General features: G+C 34.5%; 1 pseudogene; it reads left to right on the top strand.

Annotated features, from left to right (window-relative positions):
* Nucleotides 1-609: 609 nt before the first annotated feature.
* LOC131642121 (probable LRR receptor-like serine/threonine-protein kinase At3g47570) lies at nucleotides 610-7,359 on the top strand (annotated as a pseudogene).
* Nucleotides 7,360-24,115: the final 16,756 nt, after the last annotated feature.

The raw sequence follows: 24,115 nt of genomic DNA, 5'->3' as shown, positions 1-24,115 counted from the left end.
TCACGCTTTTGTCAACTACCTCGAGCCTTGTTCACGCTGTGTCTACTGACGTTGCCTTTAATAGCTTCCAACGTTCCTTTTGTCAGTCAGCGTAGCCTGCCACCTGTACTTTCTTCTGATCTGATGTTTGTGAATATAATATTTGAATATCATCAGAGTCAAACAGCTTGGTGCATAGCATCTTCTTGTCTTCTGACCTTGAAGTGCTTCTGAGCGTGATACCATGAGAACTTCAGTGCTTCTGCTTCTGATCTCAAGTTCTTCTGATGCTTCCATAGACCCATGTTCTGATTCTGCCTTGACCATCTTCTGATGTCTTGCCAGACCATGTTCTGATGTTGCATGCTGAACCTTCTGAGACAAAGCTTCTGAGCGCTGATTTGTGCATACTCCTTATATATTTCCTGAAAGGGAAATTGCAATGTATTAGAGTACCACATTATCTCACACAAAATTCATATCCTTGTTATCATCAAAACTAAGAATATTGATCAGAACAAATCTTGTTCTAACATTAATCAAAGTTATAGCGTAGGAATATCGATTTCAAACTACTATATAATATCCATGTGAGTCTCTTATCTCGTTTCTCATACACACAACTACACAATGATGAATCTATTATCTCATCACTTTCTTTTTTCTTTTTCACTTTATTGTTTCATTGCTTACTCAACTGCAGACATAAAAAATATTAGGACTGATGAATCTTCTCTTGTAGCATTTAAATCCCTCGTAACTTCCGACCCCTATAGTATGTTGGCTAATAATTGGTCAACTTCATCTTCTGTATGCAATTGGGTTGGTGTGAGTTGTGATAAGAAACACAACAGAGTTCATAGTTTGAATCTCGCAAGCATGGGTCTTAGAGGCACTCTTTCCCCAACTTTAGGGAATTTGTCGTTTCTTGTTATACTTGATCTCTCCAACAATAGTTTTAGTGGGCAGTTTCCCAAAGAGATATGTTGGTTGCGCCGATTAAGGATTCTTTATTTGAATAATAACAAGTTAAATGAAGGAATTCCTACGGCCTTGGGAGAATTATCACAACTTAAATATTTAGATATCGGCTTTAATAATTTCAGTGGTTTTATCCCTCAATCTATATACAATTTGTCTAAGTTGGAAGACTTCATCTGCGGACAAAACTCAATCGAAGGAACCATTCCACCAATGATTCGTCAACTATATCGATTGAAATTTTGGATTAGTAGTAACAACAAGATGTCGGGACTCATACCCAAAGAAATCTCCAACATGTCTTCGCTTAAAGGAATGTATTTACCTTCTAAGACCATTTACAATGGTGAGTTTAATTAAACTCAACACCACAAAATCAAGTGCAATGGGGTGTGTAGTGGAGTGTTGAGTGTGTGTTGGAGGAGAGAGATGTTGAGAAAACTCAACACTATGTAAACTGTCCAAGGGGATGACGTGGCAGAAATTGGTTGGCTGAAGGCTGGCGCGTGTGGGCCACGCGCTGGAGTGAGAGTGGGTGAAAGCATGCACGCGGAGAGAGAAAGGGAAAGGTGATAAGTGCAGCCACGTGGCTGGTTTTGATTGGCTGGCCAGATTTTTATCCATTTAATACTTTGAACTCAATTATTTCGTTGCAAATTAATTTTTTATTTTTTATTTTTTATACCAAAATTCATGATTTTTTTCTCTATAAATAGAGACTTGGTTCATTTGATTTGGACACAGAAAAAAAACCAAGTTTTTCACTATCTTTCTCTATTATTATCTTTCTATTAGTGTTTTTTTTTAAGTTAAGTGTCTTTTTTTAAGATGATTTGTATCGTATCCAATTATTTAAATAAATTTTGATTTTATTACAAAAAATTAAAAATAAATTATTAAGTATTTATTATTTTAATTTAATTTTAATCGATAATTGTAATTTTATGTAATCATAAAAATAAAAATAAAATTTAAATAAGAATATGAAAATAAAAAGTGGTGGGGTAGGGTGTTGAGTGAAAAACCATTGGAGAGGGTAAAAGTTGAATGGGTGTTGAGTTATTAGGTGGAAGAAAGAGAAAATGATGTGGAGTGTTGGGAGTTGAAAAAGTGGGTGTTGAGTTTTTCAACCATTGTAAATGGTCTAACTATTTTTCAGGTACTTTTCCCCTTTCTCTCTCTTATGCTTTTGTCCATATGAACGAAGAATATATATGGACACTCTCTAAAAGGAATAAAGAAAGTTTCATGTACGATTAAGTTGAATGATTATTTATGTAATTTTACATCTTTATAATATTCATTGCAAATACAAAAAATGTAAGATTATTAGATATATACGGATAAAAAATATTTAATATATTGGAAATTTAAAAAATTATAAAAATAACAGCAACAAAAAATAAAAGAGTCTTCTATTTAATATATATATATATATATATATATATATATATATATATATATATATATATATATATATATATATATATATATATATATATATATATATATATATAGGGCATATCATATGAGAATGTGAGAATGAATCTGAACCATTGGATTTTAAAATAAATGGTGGGGATTATGGATGAATCTTTTTTTTCTCTCTCCTACATTTTGAAATAAATGATGTAGGAGAGAGAGAAAAAAGATTCACTCATAATCTCCACCATTTATTTTAAAATTCAATGGTTCAGATTCATTCTCACATTCTTATATAAATATGTCATTCTCATATGGTACGCCCTATATATATATATATATATATATATATATATATATATATATATATATATATATATATATATATATATATATATATATATATATATATATTAATTTGATAAGTAGGTCAATTACTTGCAAAAAGAATACAAGATGCAACTTCAAAAGTATCGGATGAAGGAGTATGATGGTGATGGAAGGAATGATTCTAAAACCACCATTGAGATACAACAAAACCTTAAAAATAGCGATCAACACGATTGATCTCAAATGTCTTGCTTCGACTGCAAAAAATACAATAAAGCATAGGTCAATTTTATCAGTGATTAGACATTTAAAAAAAAGTTGAAATAAAAATTGATACAAATTAAAATCACAAACCGTTTTAAAATATTGAAAAATATAAAATTGAATATTATTTTTAAAGATTAAGCAATTCTAATTTATAATTTTATTTTAATATTATTTTAAATGTTTAAATGATTCTAATTTAAATATGACTTTAACTCTGAGTTTTGCGAGTTATAGTATTGATTTTTAGGAAAATATTAAGAGTTTTGCATGTCTCATTGTCACATGGACACTTTACTTTATTCATTCATCAATATTTAACCCCAAATTTTAGTGGTAGAATATAGAGAAGAAAAAAAGACCAATTAGTTAAAAAAATATAGATAAATGACTAACTCTTACTTCCTCCGTTCTTTTTAAGTATCACTTTTAGAACAATTTTAATTTGTTTATAATTGTCTCTTGTAAAGTTCAAAGTAACCTTAATTGCATTTTTGTTAAAATTACTCTTAATTATATATTGTAGAGAGAAAAAACTAAATGTATATGACAAATAATTAAGAGTATTGTAGATAAAAGAATTATTGTATAAAAAAATTATTAGTTTTCTTAATATATATATATATATATATATATATATATATATATATATATATATATATATATATATATATATATATATATATATATATATATATATATATATATATATATATATATATATATATATATATATATATATATATATATATAAAATTTAAAATTGACAATTGAAAAGAAACGGGTGAGTAATAAGAAGAAAAAAAATCAAAGGAGCTATTATTTTATTAAACTTAATAATGATCCCTAGTCCACAATAAATACATCATAATCACAAGAGAAATGATAATCCTACACTAAATGATACAACTATACCGTATTTTTATACGGTTAGATTCCTTTTACTATATTTAATAATAATTGTTCAATTTTTTTAATAAAAAAAACACACATGCTATACATGATGTAAAAAATCCAGTGTTAGGATAGCAATCCTCTAATCACAATGCTGATCTTATTCATTTTCAGGTTCAATACCCGAGGAGATCAACTATCTTTATAAACTTAAGTATTTAGTATTATCAGACAATAGACTTACTGGATCCATTCCTTCCAAACTCCTTAACATGTCGTCATTGGAAGGCTTGTATCTTGAACGAAATAATCTCTTTGGCATTATTCCATCAAATACAGGATATAGCCTTCCCAACCTACAAGTACTTCACCTGAATAGAAACAATTTTGTTGGAAATATTCCAGCGAGTATATTCAACGCTTCTAAAGTCGTTGAATTTCAACTTAATTCCAATGCATTTAGTGGATCTTTTCCCAATATTGCTTTTGGAAATTTAAGACTCCTCGAATCTTTTCGCATATCTAAAAATGATATGACAATAAATGATTCTGTTCAATTCTTTACTTCTTTGACGAGTTGTAGATATTTGAAATCTCTACACTTATCAAAAAATCATATACCATCCAACCTTCCTAAATCAATTGGAAACATAACTGCAATATCCTTTATGGCAGACTACTGTGGAATTGGTGGCAATATTCCTGTGGTTATTGGAAACATGAGCAACTTGATCTTATTTTCTATGTTTGGGAATAATGTAAATGGACCCATACCTAGAATTTTTAAAGGATTGCATGAACTTTAGTACTTGGATCTTAGCTTCAATGAACTAGAAGGATCATTTATCGAGGAGCTTTGTGAAATTCAGGGTTTAGGTGATTTGCATCTAGAACATAACAATCTTTCAGGAGTTTTACCCTCATGCTTGGGAAATATGAGTTTGCTTAGAAATTTAAACATAGGATATAACAAATTGAACTCTAAGATACCTTCCTCTCTTTGGAGTCTCACATATATCTTAGCGGTAGATTTGTCCTCCAATGCTTTGATTGGTAAACTTCCACCAGAGATTGGGAATTTAAGAGCAATTTTAGCATTAGATCTATCAAGAAACCATATTTCCAGCAGCATTCCTACAACCATCACTTTCTTAAAGACATTGCAGAATCTCTCTTTAGATCATCACAAATTGTATGGGTCAATTCCTACTTCACTTGGTGACATGGTAAGCTTGACCACCTTGGAATTATCTCATAATATGCTAACCGGTGTTATTCCGAAATCAATTGAATCACTTTTGTATCTTTAAAACATCAACTTTTCTTATAATAGATTACAAGGAGAGATCCCTGATGGTGGACTTTTCAAAAATTGGACAGCTCAATCTTTTATGCACAATGAAGCTCTTTGCGGAAATCCTCGCCTACAAGTACCTCCATGTCTTAAACTTGTTAAGAAAAGTTCAAAGGCAAAGAAGCTATTACTCAAATGCATGGTTCCCATAGTTGTGTCAATCATTTTCATTGTTGGAAGCATAATAGTTTTGAAAGTTAATAAAAGAAAAAAGGTCAAAAATACTCTTGAAAGAGGTTTATCAACTTTAGGAGCTCCAAGAAGAATTTCTTATTATGAACTTGTGCAAGCAACAAATGGATTCAATGAGGGTAATTTACTTGGAAGGGGTGGCTTTGGCTCTGTGTATCAAGGAAAACTTCGTGATGGTGAGATGATTGCTGTCAAAGTAATTGATTTGCAGTCGGAGGAAAAATCAAAGAGCTTTGATGCAGAATGTAATGCAATGAGAAATCTACGACATCGAAATCTAATTAAGATTATCAGCAGTTGTTCAAATCTTGATTTCAAGTCGCTGGTGATGGAGTTCATGTCAAATGGAAGTGTAGAAAAATGGTTATATTCAAATAACTTTTGTTTAAATTTCTTGCAAAGGTTAAATATAATGATAGATGTTGCATCTGCATTGGAATATCTCCATCATGGTTCTTCAATACCAGTGGTACATTGTGATCTAAAGCCTACTAATGTGTTGTTAGATGAAGATATGGTTGCACATGTTAGCGATTTCGGTATTGCAAAGCTCATGGATGAAGGACAATCTAAAACTCATACACAGACTTTGGCTACTATTGGTTACCTTGCACCAGGTCATTTCTTGATCTCTGTTACTTATAAACATTTTCTTCTTTATGCTTTTATTCCTAACCACATTATTATATTTTGCAATCAAAAAATTCCATAGTGACTATCAATAATTATTTTGTTAAGCTATATTTGATTTTTGAACTCATAATGTACTTCCTTGTTGATTCATCATCTATATATCACTCCCCAAACCAACTTATCTACTTTGTATCTGTTATTTAGCAAAAAATATCATACAAAAAGATATTGAATATTTCAAAATAACAGTATCCTTTATTCATAATAAACAATCACAAATTGTTATATCATCAAACAACTCATTACAATTTACAATCTTCAAAGGATTGGTGGATAAAGCATGGCATGATCCACATAAATAAGAGTATGACATAGTCTTATAAAAAATAAATTTTAATTTCTACTCTTCCTTTTGAGGTTGTGCAAATATATAATGGTGCTTCTTGAATTTTAAGCCCTTCCTTGTAGTGAAATGAAAAGTTATAGATCACGAGTATAAATTTTTAATTATCACAAATTGTTATATAATTTATATTAAATACAATAGTATATATGTACTCCATCTGTCCTAAATTATAAGAGAAATTCACATTTTTGATTTAATGAATAATTAATGTATCTGATTTATATATAGACCAGATACATTAATTATTTAATGAATCTAAAAAGTGAATTTTTCTTATAATTTGGGACGGAGGGAGTACATTAAAAGAAAAAGTTGAAAAAAATAAAAAATAAAAAAACAAGTTGGCAGTTATAATTTGTTTCTTTAAATTAACTAACTTTTATTATACTTAAGAATATTTGATAACTATTAGTACTTATATATACACATGCAGAGTATGGATTCGAGGGAATTGTTTCTGTCAAAGGGGATGTATACAGCTATGGGATAATGTTAATGGAGATTTTCACAAGAAGAAAACCAACAGATGATATATTTGTTGGAGATCTAACTATGAAAACATGGATCAGTGGATCACAGCCTAATTCAATTTTGGAGGTCTTGGATCCTAATTTAGTCCAACAAAACGGAGAACAAATGGATGGCATATTGACACACATGTCACCTATTTTTGGTTTAGCCTTGAATTGTTGTGAACATTCACCTGAAGCAAGAATCAATATGGTAGATGTTAAAGCAACGCTAATCAAAATCAAGACTTCGATTTTTGGCAGAGGAAGGATATAGTTATTTTCGTTTGTGCAATTGGTTTGTTAATTTACTGGAATGTATTTTTTTTCTTTTTCTAATATTTGTTACTTCATTGGAATGTTTCTTTAGGTATTTCTTTTTATTTTCTAATGTGTGTAAGGGAAGTTTTCAATATTTTTTTTTGAATTATGTTGCTCCTTCCAGCTTGTCCTCTTAAATTTTTATATTGTTGTTTAGATTGAAGTACATTGTACCATTAATATATATCCCTTTGATTTTAAAAGATTCAAGTTGTGCGCACCAGCTGATATATACATGTAACAAAGTCGGGTTTGATGGTCTTCTATTGCAAACATTGCTATAATGTTGTTCATATTTTTTTCTTCTATGGCATTTTAGATTGCTACTACTTCCTAGATGGCTACATAATTGTGCATAATAACAAACTTGATTGGTAAGTTAAGCTAAAGTTTTGTAAAGAATATTAAGAACACTAAATGATATAAAATAGAAAGAAAAAAAAAACTAAGATGATATTTCCTTTCTTTCACAAGTTTCTTCAAGTTATAATTCTCAAATATAATTTAGAGGTAGGGTTAAAGCTATGAATCTTAAATACATATCTATGATAAGTGTGAATATGTTTGTGATTAAAAAATAGTAGAATTATATGTTTGTTGGAAATGAATTAATGTTGAGATAATATTGTAGGTGATTTGCAAAGAATACAGTGCATTTTGTTTCCACTGCAGGTAATGAAATCAGTTTAATTTTTATTTTTTAATTTTTTAAAATAAATTGTATGGAGTAGAAATAAGCAACATTTTAGAAAGAAAAAGTTTGTTACTGCAAAAATGGCCACTACATGATAGTATCAAAATATGTTGATATTAATACCGTTATTTAGTGTTTTTATGATAAAAATTAATTTTGATTAATTCACACAGAGACAACTGCAATAAATAACACAACATTTATACCAATCCAAATTGAGAAATATTTACCTATCGTGGCCATTAATTAAACATTAGGAAAAAGAAAATATGATGTGTGGTTGTAAAGACGTGTATGGGGTGAAGACATTGAGGTTTGATTTTGAAATTTAATGAGAATTTTTTTCTTCCAACAGTGGATACAATCTTGAGATTTAGTACAAACTCTTTAAAGAGCTTGTTCAAATCGTGATAGAAAGACCTGATGCTTTAAAATTCTTGACCATTAATGACAATGAATTTGTTAGTAAAATGTTAGGGAGGTGCAAAGAGATGCTGGGTCAAAAGAAAATATTGGGTCTAACAAAGTGGAACAAAAAAAAAAGCCCAAGACTTCAAAGAGAAAGGAAAAATCCAGTTTGAGCACGTGATTATGTAGGTGTCACATTTGCACTTGAGTATTAAAAATAAGGTTTTTCTTTATTTACCTCTGAAAATGCCAAAATTATTCTTTGGAGATGCATCTCTGAACACATCTCATACTAAATTTTATGGCGTTCGGAGATGCATCTTTGAAAACACTCTATTTTTATTTGAGCGTTAAATTTAAATATTCAAGGGTATTTTTGATATGTATTTCTGAAATAATTCAATATATACTACCTTGCTGATAAACTATTTCATTCTCCTCTTTTCACTCCACAACCAAAAACCCTCCAAAAAAATCCATCCATTATCAATCCATTTTTTGGCTTCAAACAAAGTTTCAAGTGTTTTATCATGTCAAAGAAAGTATAAAAAGCTTCAATTACAGGTAAACATAACCGTACACATGGACGAGGTATACACTCATTGGAAAAGACTCTGAGTTGATGATTACGATCCGACTAAGGACAATACATCGAGTATAATCATCGTAGTCATGTTGGAAGTGATCATGGATAAATTTTCTAAAGCGGATGACACTATGAGATTGCACATTAATTAACAACTCTGAAAAATCTCCTTTCCAAAAACCACTCATTTCAAACCTCCTTCGCAGCCGGTAAAAACCAAGGGTGTCCCAAAAAAGAGTGAAAATTACACAAGATGACAGTTCAATAAAGCGGACTTCGTCTTACCATGAAGTTATTGATTCATATTTTCCGGATTCTCCAACCTCAAAATCCCAAAAAGTGTTTTCAAAGGAGCTCGCGTTTCCAAACCACCTCGTACACCTCCGAGTAAGAAAGAACTAATTCCACCACCGATTATTCACATTGATGAGATGTCGATTTTTATGCAGAAACACATTGAAAGGATTGTAGATGTGGGGGTGATGGTGATTGTGGTTTCGGACCGTGTCTGATTTACTTGGTAAAGGAGAAGAGAGTCACACTCTTGTGCGACATACACTTATTTCGGAGTTGACGGTGCATAGGGAAGCTTACACACGACTATATGATAATAAGGAATGATTCGATAAAATTCACAATGCTCTTATTCCATGTGTTACCGGTTCCGCACCACCTGAAAAGTGGATGTGCTTCCTTAAAATGGATCATCTTATAGAAAGTGCATATGATAGGGTGTTATCAATCTGACGAGATATGGTTTTTTGGAGACATTTTTCCCACATCGGAGTCGCCCACCTCAAGACCCATTCGACCGTATCATTTGTATTGGGTGTCTTAGTCGCTCCATTTTGTTCAGGTTTATTTGAAATCAGGGTGTCCTATTCGGGCTACGCCAGTGGAGCGGACGACATATTCCACAAAAGAGGGAGAAAGTTGGCCAGATCACTTTTTGGAAAGAATGGAACAATTCACGAAGTCGAAGAAAGAACCATTTTTAGATTTAAGCGGTGACAATTTTTTCGGTATAATTTAGAATGTAATCTAACCATTTTTTGTATGTATTGTCAGGCACAATGTAAATACGATTCAATACATATATAATATATCTATTCAACATTTTACTGCTGCTTTCTTTTACCAATTTAATTGATTTTACGTTTCAATGGTGCTGATTCTGCCAAACTAATATATGCTTTTGGTTTTGCATAACTTGAAAATATATTTCCAAATTGTTTATAAAAACCATCAGGGAATGTTTCGTATATGCATATCCAAAAAAACCCTTTTTGTTAAAAAATAAGAGGTGAATTCAGAAGTGTATTTCCGACACATGCCCTGACACAAGATAAGAAATCATGGGACCAAATTGCTCCAAATCTTCTATAAATAGGGTCTCTAACCAATTCTTCAACACCACACACCACATATCAGAAATATGTCTCTAACCCAAACTTATCTTCACCTTGCTTTTATTTATTTCAATAGTGCGAAACCGTCACTTCAATTTAGGTTTTCCGAGGGCCGTCGTTCGCCGAGCTGATAACCATACTCAATTATCTCCTGCAATATCTAGAAAATTGGAAGGTTATTAAGGTTGAGTATCGTTCACCATCACTTTACACTTAAGGAAATGTGTAGTTCACCTAGTTTGCACTAGAGACAAATGACAATTTAAAGGTTATGTGGAGTAATTTTCATCGATACTCCACTAAGGGTCTGATTGAAGTCGATGTAGAGATTCGTAGATTTGGAGATGATGTCATTAAAATGTTGAAACGTCCTCAGCAACCCATTTATAGCAATATGTAATGTTAAATTTTTGTTTCAATATCTATGTAATTTTGAACATCTATGTTAAATTTATGTTAAGAGTTTCTGGTTTTTCGGTTTTGTTTCTGAAAATCATTATTTCGGAGATGTAACACCGAAATCCATCAATGGGTGAATTCGGAGATGCATCTCCGAAAACACCTCTTAAAAAAATAAAATGTGGTGCGTTCGGAGATGCATCTCCGAATTCTTGGGATAAAAAAAATTGCACCAAAAGCCCCTAAAAAGGTATTGAGGTAGAAAAATAAATTCCCTTAAAAATATCTGTTGTATTCCTTAGCCTTTAGAAAATTTTGTTACCACAATTGTAGGATCTTGGTACATGTGGCAAGTGATCTGATAGGCTAGGAAAGGAAATCAATCTATAAAATATCATTGATATAATCATTTGAAAAGGTACAACAAAATTAATACAAATTTCTTTCTCCCTTTATTCTTGGAGATGGTATTGTTCAAAAGTACTAATTTACCTTTTCTTAGCACTATCATTGGTGCTTTCACTGTTGTACAATGGCTTCGCGCCATGATATCAAAATTGAAAATGATGTTGAGGATGTCACATCTTAACTTCGTCAAGTCCAAATCAGTGTCACATAAGTCACTAAACAATAATCTGATTTCTAAGACTTTTTCATTTCCCAATTACCCTTCCTCATCAAAGAAAAGATCAATTCCCAGCCCGGATTCCACTCGGGCACCCGACCCGACCCATTGTCAACTCTTAGATTACCCAAAATAACCCTATCATCTTTTGATGGAAAAGATCCGCTTGACTGGATCTTCAAGGCTGAGAACTATTTTGACCTCGCCGAAACACCACCACCTTGCCGGCTCATCTTAATCCCGTTATTCCTTCAGGGTCCCGCACTGAGTGGGTTCAAGTGGCTTTATTCCAACCATTTTCTCACCACTTGGCCGAAATTTCTCCATGCCCTTGAGATTCATTTTGTAACACCCTTCTAAAACCCGCAGAATATATTAATTAATTTAGAGTAACATGTGAAAGGATGCTACAATTCTACAAAACATATTTTTAAAACACATGTCATGCCAACATGAGGAACTCAGTCAATAACATTCACCGAAAACATGTTAACACAGAGGAGAAGATTCAAAGTTTGAATAACATTAAACCATCGTTCATCATCTCTAAAACTTAACAAGTTATTCAACCAAAATAAAATTAAGAGTTATTAAACAACTCTCAAGCAAACGTTCCCCAGTGTTACATATTAGAGCATGACACCGACACTACGAATAACGGACTAGCCTATAAGTTATCCTCACCAAAGCAAAAGCAGCTACCCTTCAATCTGAAAAACATCAACAGTAAGGGTGAGTCTCATCACAATTAACAAATGTTATGAACTCATAAACAATAACATTTCATGAGCATATTAATCACCTAATCATAATATATTCAGATTTTCAGAAAAACATTCATCAACAACAACACATCACCAGACTATAACACTGGAAACCATCCAATCATGTTATAACAGTATGCATATGCAATGTACTAACACTATGCATGTGGTACCAAATATGGTATCAACCCATCTGACCAATCCAAACATCACCAAGATACGGCCCTACCAGCAGAAAATCCGCACAATGGGAATTATGCCACCCACGGATCCAAACATCACTTGGATTCAGTCACCAAAATGATTTATGAATGAATGCACACATATAACATACTTACAACATCACCGATCCGATGAATTACATCGTCTCATCATAACTCGCTATTATCGTCACCAATAAAGTATGTACATGTTACCGTATCATTCAATAATCAATCATATATCAATTACAACAATCACCACAATCACAACACCATTATATTATAGCCACATCAATCACATTGTTACATATAACCACCTATGCCTACAATGTATAACATCACCAAAATAATTTAACCGGAGTTTCAAAATAAAATCGGCTACTGCCCCAAACGTCATTTAATTAGATAAAAATTTTAATTAATGACACAACGCTTGAAACAGCGCTCAAAACGGACACACAGTTCAAAAGATATGAATTTTATAAAATATTTTTCAAAACAGCATAAGGTGTAACAGGTTACAGCATGGGCACTACCCGGTTACAACAATTTGACATAATTCAAACATAACACAATTATACCTAACATCCATAATCATTTCATACACATTCTATTGCATCAAAACACACAATTGAACCTAAAACCTCAAAATCCCAAAACCTAGAACATATATAATTAAGAGAACTAATCTACCCAATCAATCCTATTAGTTATGAAAACATAAAAGATGATAATTGGAGAGTTCCCCCTTACCTTAGCAAGTGTTCTTGGTTCTTTCCATTCTTCCTTCAAGGCTCTCTTTCACGTACTTTTCTTCTCTTCTCTGACTCTTTTGATTTCCAATTTTCCAATTTTTCCTTCCTTTCTTGTTTTATGAAATTAGAGTCATTAGTTAGTAAATGCCTATCCAAATAGAACCTCCCTTCTACTAACTACACCACAAGCCCAACAACATTATTTTCTAAAAATCTCCAATAATTCAATAAAGCCAAATAATTCCAATAATTAATTTAATTCTAATTAAATTAAGGTTAAATTACTCCAAAGGTCCTTTAAGTTATTTAATTGTAACAGTTTGGTCCTTCATGTTATTTTTGTTACAACTAGGTCCTTTATGTTATCAAATGTGTGCACCAATATCTTTTTTAAACCGAGGAAATGTGATAATTGTGGATGCAACTATTTTGAGGGATGTAAAAATGATGAAGTGCTTAAAATAACACAACAATAAACATTTCTAAATGATTAAAATGAGAGAAAAATGAGGCAGTTATCACCCAAAAGGACCAAGTTGTTACAAAAAAAACTTGAAGGACCAAACTATTACAATTAAATAACTTAAATGACCTTGGGAGTAATTTAACCTTAAATTAATAAATTGAAATATGGGGTGTTACAAATCTACCCCACTAAAAGAGTTTTCGTCCTCGAAAATATACCTCAGGTAAATAGCTCAAGATAAGATTCCTTCATCTTACTCTCCAGCTCTCACATAACATTTTCACCTGCTGGTCCTCCCCATGCTACGCTAACCAATGCTATTTCTTTACCCCGCAACTGCTTCAACTTTTGGTCTTCAATTATCACAGGCAATGTCTCAATAGTTAAGTTGTACTTCACTTATATATCATCCACTTGGATCACATGAGAAGGGTCCGCAATGTATTTCCTCAACTGAGACACATGAAATACATCGTGCAAATTTGCAGGCATCAACTTCTTTGACTTCAGTGCTCAACCAACACCAGTCATAGGAGTCACTCTCAGAAATAGATGATCTCCCTCTTGAAATTCAAGTGTCCTTCTCCTCTTATCATGATAGCTCTTCTGACGACTCTGAGAAGCTTTCATCTTCTCTTGAATCATCTTAATCTTTTCTGTAGTCTCTTGCATAATTTTCGGTCCAACCACTGCACTCTCACTAGACTAATACCAGCATAATGGCGTCCTACATCTTCTACCATATAAAGCCTCGAACGGAGCCATACCAATGCTCGATTGAAAACTATTGTTGTAGGTAAACTCAATCAAAGGCAGGTAACTATCCCAAGTACCACCTTTCTCTAACACACAAGCATGCAACAAGTCTTCCAACCATTGAATCGTCCTCTTTGTCTAACCATCAGTCTGCAGATGATAAGCAGAACTCAATCTCAGGTTAGTACACAAAGCTTTCTACAAACCTTCCCAGAATTTGGATGTAAACCTTGGATCTCTATCAGACACAATACTCGAAGGAATACCATGTAGACTAACTATCTTCTCAATACACAAATGAGCTAACTTCTCCATCGCATAATCCATTCTCACTGGTATAAAGTGAGCAAATTTCGCCAGTCTATCCACGATAACCCAAATAGCTTCACAGTTCTTAACTGTCCTTGGCAAACCAGAAACAAAATCCATAGATATGATGTCCCACTTCCATTCCGGAATAAACAACGGCTGCATAAATCCATACGGCTTATGATGTTCAATCTTCGACTTCTGGTAAGTCAAACAAGAATAAACAAACTCGGCAATCTCCTTCTTCATTCCAGGCCACCAAAACAACTTTTTCAAATCATGATACATCTTGGTACTACCAGGAAGAATACTCAATCCACTATGGTGTCCTTCTTTAAGAATACTCTTCCTAATCTCAGCAACATCAGGAACACAAACTCGGTCACCAAACCTTGTAACACCATTCTCGTCAATTCTGAAATCACCTCCTTTACCTTGGTTAATTAAAGTCAATTTATCAACCAAATCAACATCAGATTTCTGACCCGCTCTAATATCATCAAGAATATTACTTGTCAGCCTCAACATACCCAATTTAACACTATTAGGAGTACCTTCACATACCAAACTCAAGTCTCTGAATTGTTCAGTCAAATCCAATTCTCTTACCATTAGCATAGACATATGTAAGGACTTCCTACTCAAAGCGTCAGCCACAACATTTGCTTTACCCGGATGGTAATTCAACCCAAAATCATAATCCTTAAGAAACTCTAAACCACCTCCTCTGCCTCATATCGAGTTCTTTCTGATCAAAGAGATACTTCAAACTCTTGTGATCACTAAACACTTCAAACCTCGAACCGTATAAATAGTGTCTCCATAACTTCAACACAAAGACTACCACTGCTAACTCTAAATCATGAGTCGGATAATTCCTTTCATGAACCTTGAGTTGTCTCGACGCATAAGCCACTACCTGTTGATTCTGCATCAATACACCACCTAATCCCATTAACAAAGCATCACAATAAACTACGAAAGATTCTACCAGATTCGGCAAAATTAAGATCGGCGCACTAGTCAACCTTCTCCTTAGCTCTTGGAATCCTTCTTTACACTTAGAATCCCAAATAAATGCTTGACCGTTCCTTTTCAATTTAGTTAACGACAATACTAACTTCGAAAATCCTTTTATAAACTTTCGGTAGTAACCTGCAAGACCAAGAAAACTATGAATCTTAGAAACTGACTTCGGAGCTTCCCACTAAGATACTGCTTCTACCTTCGTAGGATCTACGACAATACCATTCTTGGAAATCACATGGCCAAGAAAAATTACTTCATTTAACCAGAACTCACACTTTGACAACTTCGCATAAAGCTTATTCTCTTTCAACAATTCCAACACAACTCTAAGATGATCCGCATGCTCTTCTTCGCCTTTGGAGTATATCAGAATATTATCTATAAACACCACTACAAATTTGTCGAGATAAGGATGAAAGATCCTATTCATATACTCCATAAAGACACTAGGCGCATTAGTTACTCCAAATGGCATCACGGTATACTCGTAACGAACATACCTTGTTCTGAACGCAGTCTTCTGAAAATCGTCTGCCTTCACACGAATTTGACGATATCTAGACCTCAGATCAATCTTACTGAATACATATGCTCCAACCAGCTGATCCATCAAATCATCAATCCTCGGCAACAAATACCGATTCTTGATAGTAACCTTATTCAGCTGTCTGTAGTCCATGCACAATCTCATGGAGCCTTCTTTCTTCTTTACTAACAACACCGGCGCACCCCATGGCGAAACACTAGGACGAATAAATTCCTTATCAAGAAACTCTTCTAATTGACTCTTCAATTCAGCCAATTCAGATACCGACATGCGATAAGGCGCCATTGACACAAGACTAGTTCCAGGAATTAGATCAATAGCAAACTCCACTTCCCTCTCAGGTGGCAACTCTCTAACATCTTCTGGAAATACTTCCGGATAGTCACGTACTATCGGTAAGTCACTACTCACCGCTTTTCCTTTCCCTTCCATTAATGCAAACAACATGAACACGGCAGCCCCGTCTTTAACCGCTTCATTCACCTGTCTAGCAGTCATTGCCAAATCCTCGACACTCACAACTTCAGGAAAAATAACCGTCTTCGTAAAACAATTAATATGAACCCGGTTGAATTCCAACCAGTTCATTCCCAGGATGACATCAACTTGTTCCAACAGAAGGCATACTAAGTCCATTCTGAACTCTCTACCAAAAATAGAAATCAGATAGTTTAAGCAAGCAGACGAAGTAGTCACTAAACCCGATGCAGGAGTGTCAATAACCATACTTCCATTTATATCAGATATTTCTAAGCTCAATCTCTTAGCACAATCCAAAGAAATAAAAGAACGAGTTGCTCCAGTATCTATAATTGCAATTAAAGGTGTGCCATGGATGAAACACGTACCTTTAATCAATTGATCCTCAAGAGTAGTTTCTAACCCAGACAACGCAAAATCCTTTCCACCAGATTGGTTCTTCTTTGGTTTTGTGTACTGTGGACTGATGTGACCCTCTTCACCGCAATTGTAGAAAGTCACGGTCTTCATTCTACAATCAGAAACAACATGACCCACTTTACCACACTTGAAGCACTTTTTCTGTTCAACCTTACACTCATTCCTACGATGTCTGACTTCCCCACAGTTATAGCACCTAACAAAAGCACTAGAGTCTCCCCTACTAGACTTATTCTAGTCACCGGCTTTAGGATTTCCTCTACCATATGGCTTACCTCGATCCATAGGCTTCTTACCTTTCTTGTCAACCAACTCGCGAGAGTGAGATGACTTCAGCTTAACGTTATCCTCTTCGAAAATTCTGCTACAGTCCATTAAATCAGCAAACCGACGAATCCTCTGGTACCTGATACCTTGTTTGATCTCGTCGCGAAGGCCATTCTCGAATTTGATATATTTCGAGAATTCACTCGCCTCATCATTGTTGTAGTGGGTGTAGTACTTCGCCTGCTCAACAAACTTGGAAGCATACTCCAGCACAGTCATATTACCTTGCTTCATCTCCAAAAACTCAATCTCTTTCCTTCCCCGAACATCTTCCGAAAAGTAACGCCTTAGAAATTCTCTTCTGAAAAATAGCCCAAGTGATTGCTACACCATCGGCATCCAGTTCAGCTCTAGTAGCAACCCACCAGTCATTAGCTTCCTCAGACAACATATGCTTACCATAAGCCACCTTTAGATTCTCAGCGTAATCGATAACTCGGAAAATCCTTTCAGTTTCCTTTAGCCACTTATGAGCACCATCAAGGTCGTGAGTGCCTTTGAACAATGGAAGATTGTTCCTCTAAAATTCCCCCAACTGCCTGTTAGCACCAATCCCAGCTCCATTGGCATTCCCTTCTAGCACACCAACAATCATGCCCAGAGCCTCTGCAATATCATCATCATTCCTTCCACCTGTTCCAGCCACTGTTCTGCTCATTCACAAAACAATTTCCATTAGAACAAAAGTATCGACAGTGTCAACTCACACTAGTCATATACAAGGGAGTAATAACAACACTCTGGTCACACCGAGCGACTATGCTCTGATACCACTATTGTTACACCCTTATAAACCCCGAGGAATATATTAATTAGTTAAGAGTAACATGTGAAAGGATGCTACAATTCTACAAAACATATTTTTAAAACACATGTCATGCAAACATGAGGAACTCAATCAATAACATTCATCGAAAATATGTTAACACAGCGAAAAAGATTCAAAGTTTGAATAACATTAAACCATCATTCATCTTCTCCAAAACTTAACAAGTTATTCAACCAAAATAAAATTAAGAGTTATTAAACAACTCTCAAGCAAGCGATCCTCAGTGTTACATATCAGAGCATGACACCGACACTACGAATAACGGACTAGCCTATAAGCTATCCTCACCAAAGTTAAAGCAGCTACCCTTTAATCTGAAAAACATCAACAGTAAGGGTGAGTCTCATCAAAATTAACAAATGTTATGAACTCATAAACAATAACATTTCATGAGCATATTAATCACCCAATCATAATATATTCAGATTTTGAGAAAAACATTCATCAACAACAACAACACATCATCAGACTATAACACTTGAAACCATCCAATCATGTTATAACAGTATGCATATTGTCATACCCCAAATTTGTCCTACCCTATTTATCTGGCTTACAGTCATGTGCATATTTCATATAGGTCATTCTTCCCATACATTCATTCATTTCATGATCACTGCTCAAAGAATTGACAAGAAAGGGAGTTCCATTGAAGGAGATTCCTGATAAAAAGGTGGATCTGAGGTCTATTTGTGTGGAGTTGTCTCCATTGAGAGTCTCTTGGAATTAGGGTTTCACAATCTTCACCTTAAGGCATTGATTGGAGAATGTAGGCTTGAAGTTCATCTGGTCTTCCCAAATCAGGGTTTTGACCAAAGTCAATATAGTTGACTTTTTGGTCAACACTTATTCGGGAGATGATTCTATAGTGTGAGATGGAATGAGACTCATGGAGAAGTGTGCAGTTGATTTTCTTTGGTTGATGATTGATTTGAAGTGAGATTGGAGATCGATTAATCAGAAAATTCATCTGAAGCTGAAAAAGTCAAACAGTTGACTTTTTGGTCAAAATCAGGGTCAACTCTCAGATACTGACTTTTGGTGGAAAATTGATCAAAGAAAGTCAACAAAATAAGAAAAATCAAGAATATGCAAAAGTTACCAAAAGTGAAAGGTAGTTGAAATAGGAAATTTCCAAAAAGGGAAAGTTTGACACTTAGAATATTTTTTTCGAAGTTTGGAAACTTTGTTGATCTGTCAACTTCACCACAAATTTACACGTGGCTAGAAGATTTTTTTTGGAAAAATCCAACATCAAAGTTGTTCCTCTCATGGAGGAGAACAAATTTGTAGTTGAACACTTTTTCTTTTGAAGCTTGGTTGAAGAGATAAAAAAGGTTGGAAGTTTTAATTTGGTTCTAGTCAGGATGTTGGGCAAGAATTCTGGGCAACACAATCATTTTATTAAACACTTGGTGTGCTGACTTTAAGATTAATTATAGGGACCTACAAGCATCCATTAGGTTCAAACTTGGTATCAATCTATTTTCCCCCATGCCCTCTACACAACAAGCCAAGAATTGAATCATTTGGATGAGTATTGGATCAATTATGAAGCTCCAAAGTCACACCCTCACATTGATCAAAGTTGGGCATCTGGCTGGGCAGAATTCCAGGACACGCGCGTGTATCCTCACAAACACCTGGCATGCCATTTTGGACATTCATTTTAGAGAGCTACAAATATCCATTAGGGCCAATCTTTGTGCCAAACTAATCCTTGCCATGTCCTCTTTCCAATAAGCTAGGGAGTGTGATAATTGAACATGTATTGATCAAGATATGAAGACTGAAAGTCATGCCCTGACCAAGTCACGTTTTTCGAAGAATATGAGCCAGGGTCAGGTCATGCACCCAGGTACCATATGCAGCCACAATACACCATTTTACAAGTCATTTTTCTCCTCCTTCCAATAGTTATTTTGGATACTTCCAAACACCAAAGTGACTCTATGCCATGAACTCTTTAAATTGGATCCAAGATTGAACCATTTGAGGACCTATAGATAGAGTTATTAGCTCACAAAGTGGGTACCATGAGTGTGATTCTAATGAGCAATCTACAAACTCTTGTAACCCAACCATTCCCATGATAACCATGCACTATGCTGCATACGAAAAGCTCACAAAAGACTTGCCATAAGTAACAACAACTTGTTCACTAAGTCTAAGGAAATCATACCTTACAACACACCATACCATAAGCCCACGCACACTCACACAATATAAGAGCAAAAGCTTCTCATTTCCCTTTACACGATTCATTTCTCCATTTTTCAGTTACACATCTCCCTTGTCTCTCTCTCTCTCTCTCTCTCTCTCTCTCTATCTTCACTGATCCATAACAAACTCTAACAAACTTCAACCAACTCCATAACCACAACAACCACCATAACCTCCATCTTCATCAAGCTTCATCACATATCTCCCTCTACCACTCTCTACTTCATCTTAGTCACCACCATGGGTGCAATCTCCACCTCCTATGCCAGTGAATACTCATCATCATCTTCATTTGGAGAGTACTAATATCCTCGGTTTGCAAGCATCAAGAAGAAGGAGATTCTCTGAGTTTATTTCTCAGAGAATTGTATCTACTCCATAAGTGTTCATCATCATCACCAAGGATCTTCAGGATTCGTGGATCTTTCTTTCATCTCTTTTTTTCAAGATACAAGCAGGTAAGTTTCTGAATCCTCTAAACATGCTAGTAACACGTGGATAGGTCATCATCAATATGTAATGGTGTGGTTGATGTAGTTATGTGCATTTTTTCTCATTCGTGGATTTTATTCTGCTTATTTGAAATAATGCGTGTTTATGTGTTTAAATCGCAAGTTCATTTTCTACATTGCACCAGGATCGTGTTGATTGTGTTTACTTTGCATTTTGATGAGGATTTTTCATGTTAGGGCTTTCGAATATGGTTCGATTAGCATTGTAGAGTGAGATTTAGAAGAAAATAAACTCATATTCGGAACCAGCAAGAATTTTTGAGCAAGAAAGTGTCAGCTTTTTGTGTTTCTGGAAAAATAGTTTATCACCGCCGCTACAACCACCGGAGAAGACGACCGGAGCTCAGTCTCCGGCATCTGAGTCTCTTTTCTTTTTCTCTTCCACTGTGATGACGTGGCGCACATGTACCGGTCCCTATTCCCATCTTACTGCAAGTTTGTCCTATTCAAATGATTACCGGATGAGATGGTGTGCTCTTATTGGTTCAGAGTTCATTCTGTTTGCTAGTCACTTAATACTCCAATTGACCAATTGATACCATCATTCTGCATTTACTGTCACGTTTTATTTATTTTTCCATGAATAAAAACCATATGATATGAATAAATGCATGCTGTAAATATGTGAATTCAAAATAATAAAAATAGAATAAATGGGAATAATTGGTGGAGTAGTTGTGTTGTTGGGCCACGAATTGGATGGTAATTCGGCTCGTGTTCGTTTTGCAGACCTTACCCCTATATTGCTGATTGCAACACACTTTTGATGTATGGGCCTAGCACTAATTACTTTTTACACTCCCTGATCCTGGCCCATTGTGCCAATAAACTAGATTTCAGTTCATATTTCATTTGCTAATTCACCACCATGTTTGTAGCAGTTTTTTATTTGTTTTAAAAATTGTTTTTTCCTTTTAATTTTTGTTTGATTAATGCAATTTCCAAGAAATAAAAAATGATAAAAAATAGTTTCTTGACCAATTAGGACTTTTAGAATACTTAGATTTTATTTTAGGTTTTTTTATAGATTGGTTTTGTTATTTTCTTTAAATTTTGATTGGTTCTATTAATTAAAAAATACATTGTTTTTAGTTTTAGTTTTAATTCATGAAAATAGTTCTAAACTTGGGAAAATAACTATGTGCATGTGATTTTTTTTCTTATTAGTTTAGAATTTAATTTCTTTTATTTTGTGAATGTTTTCTATACTTTGTGAAATGCCCAAAATACCCCTAGTTGTTAAAGTTGACTTTGGTCAACTTAAATGACTTTTTCACATCCTTTACCCTTAGTATTTTCCCTTAGGATATTAGATTTCTTAATTAAGATTTAGACTTTTATAAATAACAATTAGGTTAGTGGATTAGGACAGTCTCCCTTATTCATTCCTTTTTCTTTTTCAACTTTAAAAAACCTAATAAATATCGACGAGTATCATACTACTATTTCTTTTATAGTGGGAAAGAAATGATTGGGGCGTACGCCCCGATGTATTTCTTTTCTACTTAGTGGGAAAGAAATGATCGAGGTGTAGACCTTGGTGTATTTCTTGACTACTACTTAGAGAAATGATCGAGGTGTAGACCTTGGTGTATTTCTCTAAATACTTAAACATTTTTGGTATGATCAAAGTCACACATAAATTCCCCTTAAAAGACTCCAATCAAAAACACTACAAATACTTAATAAAGGTTCAAATTCAAACAAAGTAAGGAAGTGATGCAAAGCCTTGTAGTAGGTTTTGTTCATCATGGAATTACGCTAAAAGATACAAACCAAATCCTTTCTTTTTCTTTTTGCCTCGTAGACATCTAAGGGCATGTTATTTCCGCTCGATCGCATCGTAGGTCGTCCCATTATGCAAGAGCGCGAACGTTACCTCCGCCCAACTAAAAAACACAAAACAAAAAAAACATGTGAGTCAAACTACGACGCTCGGATTCCTGAAAAGGATACGTAGGCATTGGGTCGCGGGGCCTAAGCGAGCACAATTGTAAATAATTTCTTCTTTTCCACGTGTTTCTTTTGCATTCATTCACATATAGGCTTAGATATAGATCACACCCTTTAGATAGAAACAAACATAGGTGGATACCATCGAGTACGATGGGCATGAGGGGTGCTAGTACCTTCCCCTTGCGTAACTGACTCCCGTACCCAGTTCTCTGGTCGTAAAACCTTGTTCTTATTCTTCGAGTTAGGTTTTCTGATATTCCTTTCCCTCGATAGGATAAATATATTAGTGGAAACTCTGATTATTTTTCGCGAGTGTGCGACAGCTGGCGACTCTGTTGGGGACGTCGACCTATTGCGGGTCCGTACTTAGCGAGTCGACCCTAGCCTTTGTTTGTTTCGTTTATTGGGTGTTTCTTTGTTTGTTTATATGTTTACATCCTGTATATATATGTTTTCTTATCATGTTTATTTTCTTCTTGCATATCATATTTACTTTCTTGCATTCTGGACTACACTACTAGGCCTTCGTGGGGGCCACATATTTCTCTGTTTGCAGGTGGGTGGGATGTTCTATGAGGTAAAAGGCCCAATACCCAGGCCAGAGTTGACACATAGGATATCTAGGATAGAGTGGATAGTCATGACGCCGGTGAGATGTCAGGTTTTGTCTAGTGCGATCATGAGACCCACGCCCAGTTGAGGTTCGAATGGGGTATCGTCATTGGCATGTAGATGCAACGATGATGGTATTTCAGGAGAACTCTTAACGCTGGTTGCCTTTTGACCTACCCTAACCTAGATTCACCCGTGAGTGGGGAGGGAATCATATTCTTTATAGGTATAGGCACATGTTCTATTGGTGACTATTGGTTTTCCTGGTATTGAAAAAGGCGTCCGACCTTTGATCCTGTGATATTTGACTTGCAGAGGCTTTACATCAGTTATTCAGAGGATTCTACAGTGGTTACTAAGATTATATGGACTTTGATCCCATGATTTTGCTTTGCATAATATCGTTGCTTCATCCACTTCATTTATGGGGGATCCTAAAGTCTATTTCCAAAAAAAAGAAATAAATAAACATAAAGAGAAAATAAATGATTTTCCATACAAAACAAAGCTTTGTTTTCAAAAAT

This window comes from Vicia villosa, unplaced genomic scaffold (assembly GCF_029867415.1).
Source record: "Vicia villosa cultivar HV-30 ecotype Madison, WI unplaced genomic scaffold, Vvil1.0 ctg.004516F_1_1, whole genome shotgun sequence".
NCBI lineage: Eukaryota > Viridiplantae > Streptophyta > Magnoliopsida > Fabales > Fabaceae > Vicia > Vicia villosa.
The sequence above is the reverse complement of the archived record's forward strand: the minus strand, read 5'-3'. Positions and strand labels throughout refer to the sequence as shown.